Raw genomic sequence first — 13,276 nt, 5'->3', positions numbered from 1 at the left:
CACACATACGGAGAGATATATATGTGTCAGATATAGTAACATCTGTACATGTGCATAGAGCAAGGGACATACTGCAACTGTATGTGAAGGGTGGACATATATATGTTGGTGAAGGTTGTTATGTGCATATTTGTATGTAGGTTGTAGTGTGTGGCAAACAAGACAGCATACAGTGCTGGTATATGACATGCGGTGGTTAAACACTGTGGGTGTAATTTGTTAAGTTTGCAATGTTGCGGCCAGTGAGGCCTGCTAACGCTACATGGGCTGAGAACACCTTCAATGCATTTCTCACAAGACTGTGCAATATCATTACAATACTGTATACCTCACATCCTTTGCATAATTGATATTCCCACCATGAAAGGTGGACTGCATATGTGCCTACATGTATATGTACACCAATGGATGTGTGTGTGTATACACATATATATATATATATATACATATATATATATATATATATATATATACATATATATATATATATATATATATATATATATATATAGAACCTTTTGGTAAAAACTCGGTACCCATGAACTACCACATAGGTGGTAGTCTACTTAACACCAAAAGTGTGATAAAAGACCTTGGGACACAGGTGGACAATAGTCTCCCCTTTGATGATCATAGTGCCACACTAGCCAAGAAACCCTTCTATGTGGCACACCTCATCACAAAAGGCTTCTCATCCAGGGAAAAAGAGGTCATTGCTCCCCTCTATTCATCACTCATAAGACCCATTATAGAGTATAACGCTCCTTTTGGTATGTACCTCACAAGACATCTACAACAACTGGAAAGGCCACAGACATACCTCACAAAGAGGATTACTGGCCTCAAACAGATGCCCTATGCAGACCGTCTCACAAAATGCCAGCTTTACTCTGTCACATATTGCCTACCCAGAGGTGATCTCTGCCTAACATACAAAGCTATGTCAAACCCAGAGCTCTTGGACATGCTCCACATAAAGAAATCCCAATCCCTCTGAGCTACACACTCTAGGGACCTAAACCTTCTCACCAAAATAAACAGAACATGCTGGAGGGATAGATTCCTATCTCAGAGACTTCCCATACTCTGGAACAAACTACCTATCTATAGCAAACAAAGCTCCTCAGTAGCACTCTTCATGAATAATCTTGATGATTGGATGGGAGATAGGTAATACACCCTGGGGATCACCTCTGTGGCTCTGCTTGACAGGGGCACAGGAAATTAATTTCCTTGAGTGGCAAAGGCCAGGGTACCATTTGGCTAGGCTTATATAGGCCCTAGGGCCAATAGCCTAGTATCTACCTATGAACCTATACACACCCACATGTATTTACAATACATGCTATGTGAGGTTGACTGAGTGTGATGGTCAATGTGTTGGTGAATGTGTCAAAGTTGTGTATATGTGGGATAGCCTAGTGGGAAGCTGTTTCTGACATGGTATTTTGTGTCCTAGCTTTGATCCCAGCAAAAGATGTGTATGCTATTGCTAGGCATAAAAGCAGTGTGGCATACAGTCTGACATAGTCCCTTGGTGTTGACTGGGGTGTGTCATTGGAGGCTAAAGCAGTACATGTATGCCTATTAATTGGTACTGCTGGTGAATCCAACTTCTGTATGAACAGTAGTACTACCTGAAGCTGTAGGCCTAAACAGCACACTATGGTGTATGTCCACATTGCTTGGAACCACTGTTTTGTGTGTTCCCTGTAGTCCTCACAGATTACATACCTCAGGCTTAAGGTTTTGTAAGTACTGACACACAGTACTGTATGGTACACAAGTAAAGCTCATCTGGGTTGCCATACCTTTGTGTCTTGTAAGTATGTCTGATGTGTGTGTGGGTATGCCTGTAACATCCCTCTGTCATATGTGTGTTACAGGATATAAGTGCGTATCTAGCAACATGTATAATCTAGTACAGCAGTATGCCACCCATATTCACGAATGTGCACATATATTAGGCAGGGGTTTGCCATCAACAACTAGTGTGGTATAATGGTAATACTGTAACTGGACTATACAATCATTGTGATGGAGGACAGATTATATTATGCATTAGCTTAATCTATACCTTCTGTGGCTAGGTGGTGCATTGTGTTGCATACACTGTGCCATGTACTGTTGTATAGTCTTACATAGTGATTTCACTTTGTTGCTGTGCAGAACATGGTGTAATATACAGAGTGTGCCAGGCACTGTCAGGCAGCTGTGGGGTGAGTACTGATATGTGGTATTGAAAGTGTGTATCCTCTGACAGCTAATAGGTTGCTATATATGGCAGTTCAGTGATATCTGTACTGTATAATGTTAAGTGTGCCATATGACTTGCTCAGATTGTTTCATTGTCTTCCAGGGATCATGGCCCACTGTCGCAACCCGAGCTATAGTAGTGCGGAGGATGACATCATTACAAGCAGTCTGATCTAGCACTACAGAGTGCTATTCTCAAGAACCAGCCAGGACCAGCATGAGCGGACTGCACTGTGGCAAGATGTTGCCCGTAGGGTAAATGACATAGGCATGCATAACTGGACATATGAGCAGGTACGCCATCACTGCAGTGATTTACTTAGACATGTCCAGCAGCATACATCTGATGTCCATAGACAACAGCTTGCTACAGGTGGTGGGATTACCATCCACCCCCCTCACCAGAGTGGAGGAGCTGCTCCTAAGCCTGGTGGCTCCTGGCCAACACCAACAGCAGCAGACGTATCGTCATGGAGGTTGGAGCCACCCAGCAAGTTCATATCATATCATGGCATATCTGTAGACTACTGTTACCTCTATTGGTAGATCATGCATATGTGAGATGTGTACTGTGTAGTTAGAATATGTGGATCCTGGTATTGTGCAATACTGATCATTTGGAACATAATCTGTAGGCCTGTGAATGTAAACAGTTGTACTACTGCAAGATTGCAAACCCACAGTAGCAATGCCACAGTTGTTGCCACTGACAAACTGTCTCATATACTTGTAGGTCCCTCTGGTGTGACAGCAAGGCAGCAGACCCATGCTGGTGAGTGTGTTCTACATTTATTGTTGCAAATAAAATGTGCACGTCATAGGTAAGGTGTAGGCCATGTACACATGTAACACACCTACGCATAATGCATGCTGTGCATGTTTGCTGTGAGACTATGCACATCTCAGTAATGTGATTAGCTACCTCAAACACATGCAATACACAGAGCATCCCAAACAAATGTGGCTACACTGTAGTGGCCATTGGATAGGCAGATTTGATACACATGCAGAAAACATACACAATTATGTCATACACAGAACATGTTAATATGCTACACATGACGTATTCACACACCATCTGTAAAGTCACACTCCAGTATCCCAAATGTCATCCACACAGCACACATAATATACCTGAGGGGTACAGGCCTATCATGGGGTGGTGAGACACTCTTCCACACACAACACATTCATGTTTGGCAATGCTCCTTATTGGGCACCTTACAAACCCATGTAACAACTGGCTGTGAAATGGTGGATGTAGCCATGGTACTGCAGTTCAGGTACAGCATGATATGTGCTAGTCTGGCACACATTAGTAGCCTTGAGTGACCACATGATGCTGCATGATGATGGCTTATGGTACTACACCCCATCCAGTTACAGTAACCACAGTACTACACATAGCTTTCATTGCTATACACCTCAATGTTGTGTGTGTGCAAACATATGCACCTATACACAATATGCATAGCAATCACCATTTGCACAAACTGGCACATATATGTCTTGTAATGCTATTGAGTGTTGAGGTCACATGACACACATTGGGTATGTATAATGTTAAATGTTGCATTGTGTTGTGGCATGCCATGTCATGGCTGGCACTGGCATGTCCAAAATATGTTCTACACTCACCATAACTAGTGTACATTGGCTATGTGGACCAATGGTATTCCAGCAGGTATACATGCACCACTGATCCTGCGTGTATACACAGCATGCATGGGCTAAACCTGTGTCCACAATTATCTGCTAAAGACACAGATGCTCTAATCAGAAATGGATATCTATGTGACACACAGATACACATCCAGCCATGGTACGTTTACCTGTGAGTGATGGTGCATAGGACAGTAAAGAGCTTTTAATACTTGCACAACAATGTTGTATCCATGTGTACATTGTGTTCCAGTGTGCGGCCAATCACCGAACAACAACACACATGCATCAAAGCCATGTATACTGTTAGTAGCAAGGACTGTCTACACTCGCACTGCATGCTGTTGAGCAACACACGTCCTGCATGCTGACATGTGTGATATGACTGTTTGGCTTGTGATACTGTACCCCACCATCAACTGCTATTGAGTATGTTCTGGATTGCTGGTGGTGGTGTGTGTGTGTGTGTGTGTGTGTGTGTGTGTGTGTGTGTGTGTGTGTGTGTGTGTGTGTGTGTGTGTGTGCATGTGTGTCTGCTTTAGTGAGGAGTGTATTTGTGTGCATGTGTGCATGTGTTCTGACATCATGTACAGGTCGTAAAGTGTGTTTCCTGTCTTCCTCTCACAGGTGCTGAGGTTGGGCTGGTTCAGTGCAGCAGGGAACCTGATGTCACTGACACAAATAGTGATAATGAGGATAGATGTTTGCCAGGGTCTATTGTTGGGCCACCAATCGACAGTACACAAGTGTCCACCCCATCAATGCACACAGTCATGCTGACAATACATCCATCATCACCAATGCCCTTAGCTGAGGGATAGTATACAGTCGGCAATGGCCAGGACAGTGTGGTATCTATGGCACATGCATCCGGACACAGCAGCCATAGCCAGATGTCTGGAACGGTACCACATAGGCAGATGTCCAGGAGTTCTCGTCGGAGCACTGCTGGTCATCATGCCCCTGGTAAATGTGTCACAGGTCTTACAACCTCACACATGTTCCAGGCTGTCATGGAGGCACAGGCATGTATGGAATGGTACTCCAGACAGGGACTAAGGGCACATAACACCAATGTAACTGACAGTATCCATGACCTAGCAGGTGCCATCCGTAATTACACTGAGGTCACTGATAGACGTTGGGGTGAGACATTAGATGTCCTCTGCAATGTCATGTCCATGTGTCAGGACAGTGCGGGACGGTTGAGATGTCGACGTGGACATATGCCAGCAACATCAGCAGCTGGCAGTCGCCATGGACATCCATCAAGTCACAGCTGCTCCCGTAGTGCCAGTACCAGCCCCAGCAATGTTGGGGGTGGGCTGTCCATAGACCATCCTAGAAGACGACGTGCACATGGCTCTAGCCAGTCCCAGCAGGGACCTGGATCCACTGTACATATGTCTACCTCTGAGGATAGTACCCAGTCTGACTTAGTACCTGATACTGTCTGTAGCACCCCTGCCAGGCACAGGTACCGTATCCATGGCCAGAGACGGAGATCTGTAAAGCCTGACAGGTGCAGTCTGTGGCTATCCCACAAATCCCTGTATATGGCAGCCACATGGTGGAACTGTGTGCATGCAGACACACACACATAAACCAGACACCTAGGGCTAACACATACCCGCACACATTACATCCACATATGCCCATACCAGTACTCTTGGCCCTCACACACACATACACACATACATGTCGATTGTATGGCTCAATGTAGGCCTCTGGCAAACCAACAACACACCCTGTGCATATGTTGAAACCTGTGCCACCTCCTGTCATCTGTAACATTGATGCAGGAACAGGCTAACATGGTGCTGATGCACAGGGTGACTTTATAACAGTACAGCAATGTTAGAATGTTGTCAGCAGTAAAGTGTAATGATATCCTTGAAGGTGTAGCTGAGCAGGCATGATGCATTAAAGCTATGATTGTCAATGTAGTATTGTTTACACCATTGTTAATTCCAATAGTGTATTGTCCACCCACGTGCCACTTGGCTGATGTGTGTAGTATTGGCAGCATGTGTTAGAGAGTGGACAGTATGTGTGGGATGGGTGCAGCACAAATTTGCAGGTGTACATTTGTGAACATGGTGGAGGTGCACTGTCTGCATGTACGTGCATAGTGGACACATGGGCAGGGTGACATGCCCTGTATTACACAGTGTTAACACTCCATAGTTTCTATTGGTGGCCGGTATGCATTGTACTACACACATTTTGGAACTTGAGTACACGTGTGTATAACATGGTTTGACACTGTGCTGTGGGTGATACTGTTACTATATGTCACTGGTTTGCATGCTGGTAGCATACATAACCCATAAACAATCATTAGATGATGTCTTGACAACTGACACACAGATGTAGGACACACAGTAACATTTGGATCCTTCAGGTACTATACTATGCCAGTAACCAGTGGTATTCACCTGCACCCATTCCTGGAACCAATCCTGTTTGGCATTTAGCTCTCTTGGGTACAAGCAAACACAGTAGGGATATGTCCGCCCACGTCTGGAAATGCATACTATGGGCTATAATGCATTCTCCAGATGACACACACATCCTCCACAAGGGTATCATACAGACAGATACCTGTTGTCAAACCCATGCTGTAAAGCTATAAGCCAACTAAAGCATAGTCATCCACTTTTACAAAGCATAGTATCCCCATAGTACCACATAGGTAGTAGCCCCCAACATGTTGAACAGGTACCGATGTGTACATACAGCCAAGTGTTATGTCATCTCTCCTTTGGTAATCACATTTCCAAAGGTATTTTGAAATCTCTCAGTGGATCACATAAGCAATAAGGGGTCTGCATGCATATCCACAAAGGTTGTTGTATACCTATAATGAATAGCCATCATTGACAGACTTTGCTGCATTTGAACAGGTCTGAAATATACCTCAGGCATAAACCCTCACTCACACTATCCAATAGAAACCGTAATGAGTGTGCGTGACATGGATGACCTAGGCCAGGGATCACTGCAGTGGCTGGGCTTGTCACAAGCATACATATGTGACTTAAGGTCTGGAAAGTGGCAGCACACTCTGGCAAAGATAACAGATGTGTTCATGGAGAAAGCAAGGTTCTCACCTATGAAATAATTGAGGTCACATGTACGTATATGTAGTTGCCACACAGCTACCTGACATGTGCAATGCACATACTGTTGTCATTGTGATATGTCATACAGTAGTAAAAGCAAAACCCACAACACATTGACCAACAGTGTCACAGACATAGAGCACACACACACACACACACACACACACACACCAAGTGCAGGATTCAAACCCCTATCTAACTACTTTATGATACTAGAGCAGTACACATTAACATAACATGCTATACACATTACTGGGAGTTCTCCTTTCCACAGGTATATTTGTAGGATGGTGACATCATCAGACTTGACAAAGATGAGTATACCACTTTTAATATGTTTCAGTAGTCTTCAAAAAGGCTGCTCCTCTCCAAGGAGACACACACACACACACACACACACACACACTCTCATACAGTTGGCAAGTGCAGGATTCAAACCCCTACCTACTTTATGATACTAGAGGAGTATGCATTAACATGACACGCCATACACATTACTGGGAGTTCTCTTTTCCACAGGTATATTTGTAGGATGGTGACATCATCAGACTTGACAAAGATAGGTATACCACTTTTAAGGTGTTTCAGTAGTCTCCAAAAAGGTTGCTCTTCTCCAAGGAGATATACACACACACACACACACACACACACACACACACACACACACACACACACTCTCATACAGTTGTCAAGTGCGGGATTCAAATCCCTACTCAACTACTTTATGATACTAGATAGAGTATGCATTAACACGACGCCCTATACACATTACTGGGAGCTCTCTTTTCCACAGGTATATTTGTAGGATGGTGACATCATCTGACTTGACAAAGATAAGTATACCACTTTTAAGGTGGTTTAGTAGTCTCCAAAAAGGTTGCTCCTCTCCAAGGACACACACACACACACACACACACACACACACACAGACACTTGTCAAGTGCAGGATTCACACCCCTACCTAACTACTTTATGATACTGCAGCAGTACGCATTTACACATTACTGGGAGTTCTCCTTTCTACAGGTATATTTGTAGGATGGTGACATCATCAGACTAGACAAAGTGAGTTACATTAGGTGGGCTACATAGAAGGAATTTCTAAACACTTTGGCAATGTGATCATCAAAGGAGAGTTTACTATCTACCTGGGTCCCCAGGGCCATAATTACATTCTCCATACATACTGGATTACCATCTATGTGGTAATTTGTGTGCACATTGTTTTATCCAAAGGGGATAAATATGCATTCTTTGGCATTCTGCTTGAGGGCATTGTTTTGACACCAGGTATCTGTCTCTGTAAGACCCTTCTGGAGTATGTCTGTGTCAGCCGTAGAGTCGATTATGGACCACAGTTAGCAGTCATCTGCAAACTTGTTCAGCCATACTCCTCCCATGCTTGCCTGTACCTCTGAGCAGTATCTACTGAACAGGTGGGGTCCCAGGACCAAGACCTGTGGGATGCCATTTGTGACTGGTTTAGAGTCGGACATGGCAACTGCAACTCTGAACATGTGTGTTTGATCTGTGAGCCAGTTGGCCACCCATCCTGTGACATAGCTGTTAATGTTCAAACTGGTAAGCTTGTCCATGATGCCAGAGTGGGGAATGGTATTGAGAGGCCTTAGTGAGGTCCAGGTGGGCTGTCTGGACTACTTTCACCTCCATCTATGTCCTTGGTAACTGTTTCAAAGAAGTAAACTAGGTTTAGGAGGCAGAATCTGCCTTTAACAAAGCCAAGTTGGGTAGAGTCCAGTGTCTGGTGGTTCCCAATGTCTCTGTTTATGGGTTCCATGATAATTTGCTCCATAGCTTTGCAGACCATGCTGAGTAGGCCTATAGGGCAATAGTTTCCAGGTTCTGTTGTGGCACCCCCTTTGTGGAGCTGGATGAATGTTGCTGTATGCCATTCTTTGGGTACATAGCCTGTGGTAAGGTTGAGTCTGGACAGTGAATGTAGGTGAGGGTGTAGTTCCTTTTGGGGCTGGTGTAAGACGCAGCCTGGTACACCATCCAGTCCCATTGATGCTGTGTTCTTAGCTTTGGAGAGGGCTGTTTTTACCTGCATGTCCATGAAGTCTGGGGCTCTGCATTCTTCTGGGATGGACACAGGCCCTTTTGGGGGTGATGGGGAGGGGAGTTTGCACTGAACTTGTCCGCCAGGATGTGGGCAATGTCAGTTGGTTCAGTGTATTTTTTGTCATTTTGCAGTAGCTGACAGCATATTTGAGAGTTGCCACCTAAATGTTTGGTATAGCTAACAAAGGCTTTGTGGTTGTTATTCTTACATTCCTTGGCAATTTGGCTTTAGAAACTGGCCTTGGATTATTTTATGAGCGATCATTATTTCTTCCTAATAATGATCAGTGATGCCTTTCCTTTTGTGAAGTTTGCTTTATCATGTGTTCATTTCCTCCTTCTGTTGTATAGCTTATTTATGGGCAACGACCACCAGATTGGTTTCTTATTTTTGGAGGAGTGCGTCTTGGTTTTATTTGGGATGTCTCGATCCATGCATCCCTGTAGATGCTCATGGAATGCACTTGTAAATGATTCGGCAGATTGTATAGCTTTATTCTATAGCAAGGGGGCTTTGGAACTTTCCACTTTCGTTTTGGGAAGTGTGCAGTTTGCTTTTGAAAATGTCTTCACAGTGGTTTCCTTGACTGGGGGGATGTGGATGTCCAGTGTGATTACTTTATGATCTGATATTACCAGCGAGGGGTTTATCTCTGTTGTGAAACTCTGGTACCCCATGTTGGTGATGATCAGGTCCAGTATGTTTTCACCTCTAGTGGGCATGGTGACCAGCTGTTCCAGGACATTTGAGTTTTTAAACTCTAGGAAACATTGGGCAAAGGACGTTGTACACAAATAAATCTCCTACTCAATGTTTGGGTAGTTGTAATCTCCTCATATAATAGTGTTTGGTAGGACCTTTATATTTTCCACTGTTCTCAGGAATATTGAGTGAGGTTCCTGGGACAAGGTAGGTGATCTGTAGCAGGCTACAATCTGATAAGCAGCTTTGCCCAATGTTAGTTGCACTTGCATGGTCTCCAAGGCCTCATGCTGTGCCACTAACCTGAAGGTGTGGGTATCCATAAGGTAAATGGATACACCCCTTCCTTTTGTATTTCACTCTGGGTTTTGGGGCCGAAGGTCAGAGGGATTGTGAGTGTTTTACGTGGAGCATGTCCAACAGCTCTGTGTTTGACATAGCTTTGTATGTTAGGCAGAGATCACCTCTGAGTAGGCGATATGCGAGAGAGTACAGCTGGAGCATTTTGAGACGGTCTGTGTATGGCATGTATTTCAGGCCACTAATGCTCTTTGTGAGGTATTTCTGCAGGCTTTCCAGTTGTTGTAGATGTCTTGTGTGGTACATAGCAAAAGGGGCGCTGTACTCTATTATGGATCTAGTGAGTGATGAGTAGAGGGGAGCAATGTCCTCTTCTATTCTGCATGAGACACCTTTTGTGATGAGGTGTGTCATGTAGAAGGATTTCCTGACTACTGTGGGGATGTGATTATCACAGGTGTGTCCACTGTCCACCTGTGACCCAAGGTCTCATCACACTTTCAGTGTTAAGTATACTACCGCCTATGTTGTATTTCATGGCTACAGAGTTTTTACCAAAGGGGATGACAATGCACTTTTGGCATTGAGCTTGAGGCCATGGCTTTGACACCAGGCATCTGTCTCAGTGAGGCCCTTTTGTAGGATGGCCACATCTTTAGTATTTACAATTATGGCTCCTAGTTTGCAGTCATCTGGAAACTTCATTAGCCACAGACCTTCCATGTTAAAGTTTACTTCAGGGAAGTAGATACAAAACAGGACAGGACCCAGGACTGAACCCTGTGGTACTGCACTTATCACTGGTCCAAAGTCTTACTTGGAATCTGCTACTTTCACAGTGTGTGTTTTGTCAGTGAGCCAGTTGCCAACCCATCTTGTGACATAGCAATTTATACCTAGTTTAGTGGGTTTATCTATAATTCCAGAGGATGGTGTTGAAAGCCGTGGCAAGGTGTACATAGGCTGTGCGAACCACCTTACCCTTGTCTATGGTTCTGGTGACTGCTTCAATGACGTCTATCAGGTTTAGGAGACATAATCTGCATTTTACAAACCCAACATGGTTTTGGTCCAGAGTTTGGAGATTACAAATGTCTTTTTTTATAAGTTGTATGATGATACATTCCATGGCCTTGCAGATCAGGCTCATCAGGCTAATGGGGTGCTAGTTCCTGGGGTCTGTGGTGTCTCCACCCATGTGTAGTGGGATAACCGTCACTGTGTGCCATTCAGCAGGCACAAAGCCTGAGGTGAGGCTATGACTGACCATGGTACGTCGGTGTGGTGCCTGTTCGTTCTGTAGTTTGTGTAGAACACAGCCTGGGAAGTTATCTAGTCCCATGGATGCTGTGTTCCTGGCTTTGGAGAGTGTTTTTTACCTGTACAGCTGTGATGACAGCAACTTTGCAGTCTTCTGTTATAGAGATGTGCTCTTTCATGGGTGAGAGGGGGGTAAAGTTAGCACTGATCCTATCTGCCAGGATGTTGGCAATATCAGTTGGGTCTGTATATTTAGTGCCATTAAGCTGTAACTCAGAGCAGATCTGAGTGTTGCCATTGAGATTCTTGACATAGCTATAGAATGCTTTGTGGCTGTCTTTAGAATCTGTGTCAATTTTGTTTTCATAACTAGCTTTGGAGGATTTTATCAGGGATCACAGCTTCTTACTGATGTTGACCATGGAGCTCCTCCACTCATGGGATTTTACACTCCTTTGCAATAGTTTCTTCCTTCTGTTGTGCAGTTTGTTTATGGCAGGGGAACACCAGATTGGCTTCCTTTTCTTGGAGGATAGCGTCTTGGTACTGTTTGGGATAGCACGATGCATGCAGTCATGTAAGTGATTATAACATGCAATTGGGAAGGATTCAGTAGTCATAACTGTATTGTCCAACTGCATGAGTGTCCTGCAGTTCAGCACTTCTGTCTTAAGAAGCATGAAGTTGGCTTTGGAGACATTTTTAACATGGTTTCCTTAATGGGGGTGTGGGTCCAGAATGTGGATATGTAGGATAATTAGCTTATGGTCAGATGGGACCAATGAGGTGCTGAATTCAGGTGTGGAACACCGGTCATGCAGGACAAACCAAACCCCGTAACCAACACAAATAACCACAAAGTGAGCTAAATGCTACTCATTGCCAGAAGTCTCAGCCTCCAGATGCACACATTTGAGGCACTTCTCATTATGGAGAATATTGATATCTGTGCAGTAACAGAAACCTAGTTCAAGGCTCCAGACAGCACACCAGCACTACCAGGATACTACTCATTCCATACCTTCCAGCATCAGAACATGAATCATAGCACATACGGTGAGGATGTATCCATATTCATCAAGGATACCTATACCTCTCTCTACATGCTCTCTACAGGATATGTACCCATAGAATGTTGCACAGCAACGTTCTTCACAATCCACAGGGGTGGGGCCACAAAAACTCCTTGGCATTCATGCTCTATGAGCCTGAGGAGTGTGTTCTGCATGGCAATGGAGCCAATCTTAATGGAAGTCAACAATACAGAGATTGGGAACCTTCACACAGTTGAGCACACCCAGTTTGGCTTTGTGAAATGCAGACCACGCCTCCTGAACTGGGAGGATTTCTTTGACAGTTACCCAGGCTACAGATGATTGAAATGAGCTCAACACAGCCTACCTATACCTTGCTAAGGCCTTTGATACCATTCCTCAGTCAGGTATCATAGATGAACTCACCAACCTGGCCATGTATCCATATATCACAAGATGGATTGCAAACTGGCTCACAGATAGATCCCACACATTAAGAGCTGCTGGCTACATGTCAGACTCTACACCGGTAACGACTGGTATCCCCCAGGGTTCAGTCCTGGGGTCCCTCCTGTTTGGTATAGACTTCTCAAATGTATATGCCAACACAGGAGGGTTGTGGTTGACTAAGTTTGCTGGCAACTGTAAAGTGTTTGCCATAATAGATTCCCCGGAAGACAGACATATTCTCCAGAAGGGACTCTATGAGACAGATGTGTGGTGTCAGAATCATGGCCTCAAGCCCACTGTGGAGGAATGCATAGTGATCCTCTTTGTTGAAAACAAAATACCCACAAACTACCACATAGGTGTTACCCCTTTAAAAATGACAAGGTGATAAGGGATCTGGGGAC

Source organism: Protopterus annectens, chromosome 1.part0 (assembly GCF_019279795.1).
Source record: "Protopterus annectens isolate FY-2018-M chromosome 1.part0, PAN1.0, whole genome shotgun sequence".
NCBI lineage: Eukaryota > Metazoa > Chordata > Ceratodontiformes > Protopteridae > Protopterus > Protopterus annectens.
Note: the sequence above shows the minus strand (reverse complement) of the source record.